At 40.1% G+C, this 8,484-nt stretch overlaps 1 long non-coding RNA gene across 1 annotated transcript; it reads left to right on the top strand.

Annotated features, from left to right (window-relative positions):
- Positions 1-782: 782 nt before the first annotated feature.
- On the top strand, positions 783-5,899 carry LOC106554329 (uncharacterized). Its single transcript, XR_015698319.1, has 4 exons — positions 783-1,287; positions 3,673-3,696; positions 4,800-4,820; positions 5,660-5,899. It is a non-coding gene; the product is annotated as an uncharacterized LOC106554329 (long non-coding RNA).
- Positions 5,900-8,484: the final 2,585 nt, after the last annotated feature.

Raw genomic sequence — 8,484 nt, 5'->3', positions numbered from 1 at the left:
CCCACTCCACCCCCCGAGGTCAAACACAATTCTGATGTGGCCCTCAATGAAATCAAGTTTGACACCTCTGGTATAGAGGAAGTGAAGTGGAAAGCATTATTTCATGACGAGACTGTCCCAGGGATATGATGCCAAAGACGTCTTTACCCACTGTTGGGACACATACAATATATATATTGTTGTATTTGTGCTGATATATATATATATATATATATATATATATATATATATATATATATATATATATATATATGTATGTATGTATGTATGTATGTATGTATGTATGTATGTATGTATGTATGTATGTATGTGTATATATATATGTGTGTGTGTGTGTGTGTGTGTATATATATATATGTATGTATGTATGTATGTATGCATACACACACACAAACATATCTCTATATATATATATATGTATATATATATGTATGTTTTTTTATTTGTGCTGATAAATAAATAAAGGGAGACTAGTATAGATCTATTTCAAGCTATTTAGCTCTCATCAGCTAGCCATACCCTTACTGGGATTTGAACCTGTGCTATATGGCATACTAGGCACACTAGGCAGAGATCTTAGCCATTAGGCCACAGGCTCTTATCCGTTTATCAGCGAAGCCAGGGTGAAAGGTATCTATTAGATTTTTACAACCCCTGGTAAGCCCCAATTATGGGAGGAAGCTAACTGCTTCCATCATCTGTCCTGTCAGCTCATCACAAGAGTCCATCACGACAGAGACCCAATATTTTTACTGTTGCCTTTGTTATATTTGTGTTTTTTTATTTGTGCTGATATATATATGTTTCTATTGGGATAATGATAGACAATTTATGTCAATCTATAAAGCTAACACAAGCAAAATTTAGGCAAGCAAAAGCACAAGCAAAAATTAAAGGCAAGAATATTCTATGTGGATATTTCCATTGTATGAATGTAAAGAATACTGAAAGGAAGAAGGAAAATATATCTCTTTCCATAATATATTAAATAATATATTAAACTATAATATATTTTCATAATAATGATTCAAATTCACACAACATAGTCATTCAAAAAGCAATAAAAAGATCAACAACTAGGATGAAAGCTGTTGAAGAATAGGATGTTGTGTAAGTGTAGCTGATAGGATTTTCCTTCACTTACATAACAGAGGCCCAGGTTCACACCGGTGTCAGAACATGAACTGTGACAATGTAGTTTCAAAAGCATTCATGATCCATGATGACCTTATTTTCTCCTTCTTGCAGGGTGGTAGTCAACAAGGAGGTGGACTTAGTCTATCAGGAGTAAGTCAATATGAATTTAATGTCTCTCATTTTCTTTATGTAATCATAGACATTTTTTGAGACTCAATTCCCTGAAGCAACTCCTGATATTCCAGGTGCAATTCTAATAGGAATTTGGATATTGAAATGTAGAAAATATGAATTTGTAGAGAGCCATGAAACATGGGGAAACCAGGTACAGGGGATTCATGTTTTAAGCTCTGGAAGCAGAAAAGGCATGAGAGAGAAGCGAAGAGTTCTTCTTGCCTATTCAGTAGAGGATCACAGGGAGGGAGGAGAAAACCCAGTGAGGTTTTTTAGCTACTAAAAGTACCAAAGCTCTACACCATATTTTCACACATCATGCCATTTGATCTGCATTTATGCATTTCTTCATAATTTCCTTTTGGTTTATCCCAGAGGAATTCCACTATTGTCCTTGCATGAGGTCTATGTGGAGTCAGTTATTAGGACTCAAGATGACCTAGATCCCTTTTACTTCCTGTAGCTGCACAGGAAATCATGTAAAGCAGATGCCAGTGGACAGAGAAACCTGCTTCTATAACCACAACTCCTTTTTAATTTTTTAACTTTCTTGGAGTAGGGAGAGCTGGAGATGGAGTTGACCTAGGGGAGAAGGCTTGGTAAAAGTGAATCAGCAAGCATATTTCCACTTTGAGGATATTCCAGGAATGTCCTTACCATCTTACTTCAACTTTGCTCTTCTTGACCAACCTTTGACAATCATATGAGGATTGGTTGCAGTTACTTTATCATCACACCCATCACTATAATGTTTGCTAAATGAGGGAATCACCCCTCCCAAATCTATTTTTATTGTTGGTGTGTGTTTGTGGAATTGTAAGCATATTCCAGGAAAAGTTCCAACAGAAATTTGGAAGGTGTTCGGAATGCTTAAAGGATGAATTTGTAGACAACCATGGAGGCAACATTGAAGCAGCTAGATAGGGATGGTGGTTGGGGGGAAAAATAAGCTTCTGGAAACAGAAAGCAGGACAATGTGGAAGTAATAGAAAATAAAGAATAGCTTTGTGGGCGTGGCTGGGGGGTTATGTGACTGGGCGGTTTGCATGATGGAAGGAAAATAGTAATAGTAAAATTCAAAACTGCCACTGATAATAGTTCACAATAGGGAGAACCAAAATATTTGCCCTGTTTGATAAAGTCTGGTGCCTTGGCCAGTGGATTCAACTACAAGTTCTCCAATTCTCTTCAAGCCCTATAATTCCATTCATGATTTCTGCTGAGGTGTGATGACTTGTGTGATCAAGAAAGAATTTCATGATTTATGTGATGAAACCATAGCATGCTTATCATAGTTTTTGCAGCCTCAGGATGTGCTGTTGCCCCTTGTCTCACTGGAGCACAGAGTTGAACCTCATTTTCATACATCACACCCCATGGAATCATATCTCCGGTAGATTTCAGGACCTCTCTTTGTTTTAATATGATAGATAGCAGTTATGAAATTCAGCAGGTTCTGACAGGTTCGGGGGAACCATAAGCGGAAACTTTGAGTAGTTTGGAGAACCGGAAAATACCACCTCCAGCTGACCTCAGAGTGAGGAGGGAATGGAGATTTTGCAGTATCCTTCCCCTGCCACACTCACCAAGCCACACCCACAGAACCGGTAGTAAAAAACATTGAATTTCACCCCTGATAGGTAGTCATATGTCAATATAGGTTGCATAGCAGTGATGACACATGGATATAATTAGAGGTTTGTATTTCTGCTTCTGCCACTGTCTTTTGATCTGCCAGTTCCAGCGACCCAGGCCACCAAACCTCTACCGGTTTAGCTGAACCTTACTTAAATCTGGCCTGCATGGCTGCCCTGAAAACAGTGACGGACTGGCTCACAGTGTCTCTGCTGGCCCTCCCAAGCTCCGTTTCCACTAGCAGGATATTGAACTTGCTATGGTTACCATGACCACGCCCATTTAGGCCACACCCACTCTGCCCCCCCCCCCCCGGAGGTCAAACACAATTCTGATGCGGCCCTCAGTGAAATCAAGTTTGACACCACTGATATAGAGGAAGTGAAGTGGAAAGCATTATTTCATGATGTGTGTGTGTGTGTGTGTGTGTGTGTGTGTGTGTGTGTGCGCGCATACACACACACAAACATATATATGTTTCTATTGGGATAATGATAGACAATTTATGTCAATCTATAAAGCTAACACAAGCAAAAATTAAAGGGAAGAATATTCTATGTGGATATTTCCATTGTATGAATGTTAAGAATACTGAAAGGAGGAAAGAAAATATATCTCAGAATACTTGAATATATATGTTTCTATTGGGATAGTGATAGGGTGGTTGGAGAAATCATGGGTGATATTGTAGCAGATTAAGATAGTTGTCTTTTGTTTCTCTTTTAGGCAATGCCAGGAGGAGGACAGATGGTAAGTAGCTTTCATTTATCTTCTGCCATTCCTTTCTTCATATTCTTCTCCAGTCTGATGTAGCATTTCTGCTATCAATTTCCCTCCTTCACCCATAGCATCTCAGCAGTGCCCAGTGAATAATCACAGCAGGCAGAGCCACATTATTTGTTCTCTTTCTACCTTCCTTTCCAATGGCTGACAATAGAAAATTGATCCCTCAGCCTAGCGGGGGTAACTTCTCTGTCTTGGGACTGAGAGGTTACATGTGATATACTGGTTGAGATCCTGGTGGAAAGATAAAATTATACATACAAGCAGGATAATTTTTTTTATCCTGCGGATAATTGAAAATTGATCCATCTGCCAGGCGGGGGCAATTACCCCGTCTTCGGATTGAGAGGTTGCATGGAAATCATACAGAGGAGATACTGGTGGAGAGTTAAAACTGTATATGCAACCTTGTGTATTTTTTCATTTGGAAAATATTTGGACCTGAAGGAGGTAGAGGAGTGTCAAACTCAAGGCCCACAGCCTGTATCCTACTCATGGGGTACTTAAATCTGGCCTGCATGGCTGCCCTGAAAACAGTGACGGACTGGCTCACAGTGTCTCTGCTGGCCCTCCCAAGCTCCGTTTCCACTAGCAGGATATTGAACTCGCTATGGTTACCATGACCACGCCCATTTAGGCCACACCCCCCCCCCCCCCCGGAGGTCAAACACAATTCTGATGCGGCCCTCAGTGAAATCCAGTTTGCCAAATTTGTTAGGCAGCAATTGTCAAACACAGGAAATGTGTGTTTCGGTACACATTCATTCTACCCACATCATGGCCTCCATAATGTATGGAATCTTATCTATTTACAGAGAGAATTGAGCCATATGTTAAACTAGATTTGGGCAACAAATGAAGCTACAGAGAGCCTAACTAAAGCGAATGTTTGTTAGCTAAGGACATTATGAAGTGAAAATGCAGCTGCTGGAATTATTGCTGATGTGGTTAAGCAACTCATGTGAAGCTGGCCTTTGCATGGCTTTCATCCAAACAGTGAGACAATGTGTTTATTATTTACAAGAAAGGAAAAGTAACAAAAAACTTACATGCATTTTTTTTTCTCCTAGCTAAAACCGAATAAAAAATAGGTAAGTTCTATCTACAGAAAAGATGGGACGTGATGGCTCAATGGCTAAGACACTGAGCTTGTCAATCAGAAAGGTCAGCAGTTCGGCGGTTCAAATCCCTAGTGCCACATAAGGGAGTGAGCTCCCATTACTCATCCCAGCTTCTGCCAAACCAGTAGTTTGAAAGCATGTAAAAATACAAGTAGAAAAATAGGAACCACCATTGGTGGGAAGGAAACAGTGTTCCATGTGTCTTTGGTGACTCATGCCGAATAATGACCATGGAGACATCTTCAGACAGCACTGGCTCTTTGGCTTTGAAACAGAGATGAGCACTGCCCCCTAGAGCCGGGAACGACTAGCACATATGTGCGAGGGGAACCTTTACCTTTATCTACAAAAAAAGTGTGATGCTTATAGGGTTGACAGAAAGGTATTATTTCTAAGGTTCCAAACCATAATTTCTCCCCCTTTCCTCACTTTTCTCCTCCATTTGAAAATATCATTCTAAGAGCCAACATAAGCTTTTGGGACATAACTGTCCACCAAAGTGGGTGCATGATTGTCCATGGGGAGAGGAATAATGGGGATTATAATCCTATGCATGTCATGACATCATCACACAATATAGATCATTTCTCATTTATGTCTTTCAATATACATCATTTCTCCTCTATCACCTGCGCAGCCCAGGAAATCTTTCTTGGAGACCAAACCTGACTTACAGTTCTGGCAAGTTGTTTGTGTATCTTGGTGACCGCAACACAGCTCTCCTCCTATAATCACCCCAGCAAATATCTTTTCATTTCATTTAGTAATTCTTTCCCCTTCTCTCACTTTATTTCCACCTGAAACCAAAGAGACCCCAAGGCTGGAATAACGGAATTGATGGAAATATCTGAATATGCTGAAACAGCATTCTTCGTCTCTACAACAGGAACAAGATTGTCTACTCAGTGCTTGGTGGTGGTGGTGGTGGCGTCTAGTAGATACAATATATGACTTGATTTTAATGGTTTTCGGTAGTAGAATAGTTTTCTGTCCTTGGTGTGGGAAAAACTTTGTGAAATAAAATCAAATAAATCTCAATTGCACAAACATCACTTGTTTGGTTTGCATGTTTGAAGACCAGTTTTGATGCTGATGTTGTTGCAGATTGTGGTCCTAAATATTGCTCTAGAATACAACTAGGTGAAAAGCCTGCCATTTCTGTGCTGGTGTGGGTTGGATTTCACTTTTGTTACCCCCAAAACCTGTAGACCAGTGTTTTTCAGCTGTGGCAAATTTCAGGTGTGTTACCAGGGCTGAACTCAACGTACTTTCGCTAACAGTTTGCAGATGTGAGCGTGCATGCAGGACCTTCCTTGCACGCACAGAGCGTCAAAAACGGGACATGATGACATCCAGGTGGGTGGGTGGAACCTCCCACCACCACTGCTACCGGTTTGCCCAAACCGGTTAGAACCGATTGAATTGCACCACTGCGTGTTACACATTTAAAGCTACCAGGGTTGAGAAACACTGGAGTAGACAAAGTGATCTTCATAGTGCATTGGGGAAGGGACCCTTGGTATGATACACGTTACCTCATCTTAAATAAAATTTACTACATAGTAAATCCTACTACATAGTAGAATGATTGCAGGGGGGAAAAAAATGACATGGTGGCATCGTCAGTCCAACCATTTAATTCACCCTCAAAGTGTGGTCCGCCCAAACTTTTTGGCCTTCTGAAAGGGTCTGAACTTTGCCAACTGACTTTAGACCCTCAATGGCGGCTTCCCATTCTGGTGGTTAGCAGAAGATCCTACCTCCTCTCACCTAGGCATTGGTTGTCTTTGTCCATTTTCTGGTTCATTTTAACAATTAAATGCCCAATGTTTAACCTTTTTGCTTTATACTATTACCTATGGTACGGTGAGCTGCTAGTGAGATGGATGGCATTTAATTTTAATCAATAAGTTAAAACGTTATTTTAATTAAAGGACAACAGATTAAAAAAAACATGCTTGGCTGATACCTTGTCTACACACAACACACACACACACACAGGGGATTTTGTAGCTTAATGGTAAAATATATGCTGTACATGCTGCTGTTGGCCTGCCTCTTTAAGCCCTTTCTCCAGCCAGCAGGCAGCCCTGGCTGTAAAAGCTATGCTGAGAGACAGCTAAGGGGGAAGCTATTGTTCTGGGCGAGAGGGAAGGTGTTGTGTTGTGTTGTGTATGGAAACAAAGCAATCTGAAGCAGATGGAAAGAGGTATTTTTCTCCAGTAGTAGGACTTGCAAGGAGTAGTAGTTGGAGGAGCAGTAGTAGCAGTGGGAAAGAGTCGACAGTAGGGATGAACAGTAATATTAGTCTATGAATGTGGATGGGTGTTGCCTCAGGACATGTATTATTGTGTTTTGGGGACTTCTGACTTAGGTATACTTCAAAGAACCCATGACAACCCCCCCCCCCCTTAAAGACACCGTCTGAAAAAAAAAATCCAAATTCTTTATCATAGACTGAGAGGTTAGATCCTTCCTAGAGACTTCTGTAGTATTTCTGCCCCATGAACTTAAAGACTTATTAGATCTCTTGAAATTAAGGTGGAACAACACTGAAGAGGAAGCCTACAAATGTTTATCAGGAAGGACATCCCTTGTATTGCACAGTTCGGCTCAGTTCTGTTAAGCATCCTAACTTCCCCACTGAAATGATAGACTGGCTTTATGAGAGTTGCATTTATTGATCTGTTTATCATACTCCACCCCTTTTCTCCAGCATGTAGGGTGCTCACCTGTAATTGTACACTTAATTTAATCTTTACTATGGCCTTGCAGTCAGAAATGTTGTTATATTTATAACAACTGTGTGCAGAAATTTAGATTAAGAGAGGGAAGAATGGTATAGAGGCCTAATTCAAGGCAATTCAATGGAGTGTTGTATAAGGATCTAAATCTTGAGTCCATCATTAATTAATCTAATGCCCTAAACCAAACACTACCTTGGTTTTATGATTTCCCCCTATTATTTGTACCACATTGTTATAATTACATGCTGTAAAAAATTTAAGAAGCCTAAATAAATATTTTAAATGGGAGGGGGAGGGAAAGAATGAGCATAAACATATAACATAAATAACATGTCGGAGAACCGGTAAATACCACCTCTGACTGGCCCCGTCCCCATCTATTCTCTGCCTCCCGAGTCCCATCTGATCAGGAGGGAATGCGGATCTCACAGTAAACTTCTCCTGAAGTGGGGAGGGAATGGTGATTTTACAGTATCCTTCCTCTGCCCCACTCACTAAGCCATGCCCACTAAGCCATGCGCACAGAACCAGTAGTAAAAAAAATTGAATCCCACCACTGACAATAAGTAATAACTTAAGTTTCTAAATCTGGGCTTCAAAAATACGGATAATCGATAAATGAAGATAAATAGAAATTTTCATTTCTTAATATCTTTTGATTCTCTGGAGATCTCCAGCCCAGATCTGGTAGTCCTTAATAAAATACAGTAAATGTTTTGGTATTTGAAGCCATGTGAATGGAAAAAGTGGCACCCTCCACTCCAAACAGAACATTGAGAAGAAATTCTGTGAAGACTGAGAAATTTTAAGAAAAGGGTCAGTTTCAACATTTTATCAGACAACTGTCTGAGAAATACTCTGAAATACCTTGAATTGGTAATTGATAA

This window comes from Thamnophis sirtalis, unplaced genomic scaffold (genome assembly GCF_051295495.1).
Source record: "Thamnophis sirtalis isolate CommonGarterSnake01/CBP01778 unplaced genomic scaffold, rThaSir2_p1.2 scaffold_13, whole genome shotgun sequence".
Classification (NCBI taxonomy): domain Eukaryota; kingdom Metazoa; phylum Chordata; class Lepidosauria; order Squamata; family Natricidae; genus Thamnophis; species Thamnophis sirtalis.
Note: the sequence above shows the minus strand (reverse complement) of the source record. Positions and strands in the feature narration are given on the sequence as shown.